The sequence below is a fragment of the Eurypyga helias genome, unplaced genomic scaffold (assembly GCF_000690775.1).
Source record: "Eurypyga helias isolate BGI_N326 unplaced genomic scaffold, ASM69077v1 scaffold16291, whole genome shotgun sequence".
NCBI classification, from domain to species: Eukaryota; Metazoa; Chordata; class Aves; order Eurypygiformes; family Eurypygidae; genus Eurypyga; species Eurypyga helias.
The window spans coordinates 261-2,061 of record NW_010231701.1 but is presented as its reverse complement, the minus strand read 5'-3'; positions in this window follow the sequence as shown (position 1 = coordinate 2,061).

Genomic DNA, 1,801 nt, shown 5'->3' with positions numbered 1-1,801 from the left:
GCGCTCTGCGCAGCGTTAAAAGGGCAGGAGGGTAGATCGCTGACGTGATGCCGTCTGTCTAAATTTATAGACCCAGACCAAGACTTCTCAAAGCGACTGATGATTTCTTCGAGCTCGGTTTGGAGTGCCGTCAAGGAGACCGGTTTTCCGAAAGAGCTCAGTAGCCGCCCTCAGTGCCGAATCCTTTTGAAGTGGCTGCTTTAGGTCACTGGTTGCTTTTGAAGACCTAGTTACACGTGAGTAAAACTGCGTCGAGACGTTCATTTCTGGGTGGTCCCCAGGTGAGTTGTAGGCATGGCGTGAGATGTCTTTCGGCAGGTCTCGGGGCGATGTCCGTCACTGGAGTTAGTGGTCCGTGGTGGGATTTCACTGGGAGTGGAGCTAAGCAGGAACCTGAGCTCCAGTGCACACGGGTGGGAGTTCGGGGTCACTGGGGAGCGAGGGCGCTGGAGGTGTGTGGTTCTTGGAACCGCCGCGGTTAGCCTGCTGCCAGGCATCCTCTCGAAAGCCGAGGATGCGAAGGAGCTGGGTAACAGGTTTTTCCAGTTTGGATTCATGAAAGGCCTAACCGTAAAATCGTAATATTCATCTTAACGTCCTTCGGCGTCACGTGGCTGCAAGATAAAATCCGGACGTGTTCCAGCGTTTTTATGGCTCTTTCATAAGTAAACGCACCTCAGCCTCGGAATAGCTGCCTGTACCTTGTACTACGTGCTGTATGTTATACTGCACCGTATTTTATACTGTCTGATAGCTCATTCAGATCCGTTGTCCTTTCTGCCGCTCCCGTTTCATAAGTAAACGCACCTCAGCCTCGGAATAGCTGCCTGTACCTTGTACTACGTGCTGTATGTTATATTATACTGCACCGTATTTTATACTGTCTGATAGCTCATTCAGATCCGTTGTCCTTTCTGCCGCTCCCGCAGTTCTGCAGTTCTGGGACACTGAGGCAGGACTCTTCCACAGCAGAGAGACACGACCTCCTTAAGCAAATTCTCTCCACAAACCATTTTGTCCTGCTAAATATTTTGTTTCACTTCCAAAAACATTTTTTAAAGAAGTTGTTCATGTAATTGGTGCTTGATGTTTTTCCAAGTCCTCGTTTTGTGTGTTTACTTTCCCATGAAGCAATAGGCTCGTGCAAGAGAGTACATGCCAGTTAGGGCAGCAGAACCATGTTTTACCTCTCACTGAGAACAAAAAGCCCCAACATCTCATTTATCCACACCCTGAACCCCCCTTGCTTCCCTTCTGGCCTGTAAAATTCTACCTGACCTCATTCTGCAAAGCCGGGAATTTAGGATTAATCATCCACACCTCTTTATCTTTTTATTCTTTCCCAGGCAGTCGATTATTTTAGGAGTCGCTCTGTGCCAGCTTAGACACTGTTTTGTTTAAGAGTAATAAACACTTTGGACAGAACATGTCCCTGACATGGCTGTTGTTAGGAGCTGTGTTGGAGTGTGTGTGTGTGTGTCTGGAATTTTGGACCATATGCAGGGTTTTGTCTAAATTCAGAGTGTAGAAGTATAGGCCCTGCAAGAAAAAAAACACATTTTTAATTGGGGTGAAAACGTGAACCAAAATTACCCGAGTGTTTTCTCACGTACTGCGGTGACTTTGTTCTCTTGAGGGTGTTTTGATGGTGGTCTCACCAAATTCAGTGATTAGCCTCCCTGCGTACGGGGGGCTTTCAGGGAGGAGCCGCGCTGCCCCCCGGGGTTGCCCTCCCTGTACGCAGTCATTGCCCAAAGCCGCTTACCCGGGACAAGTCCTGCTGGGCAGAGACAGCTCGGGG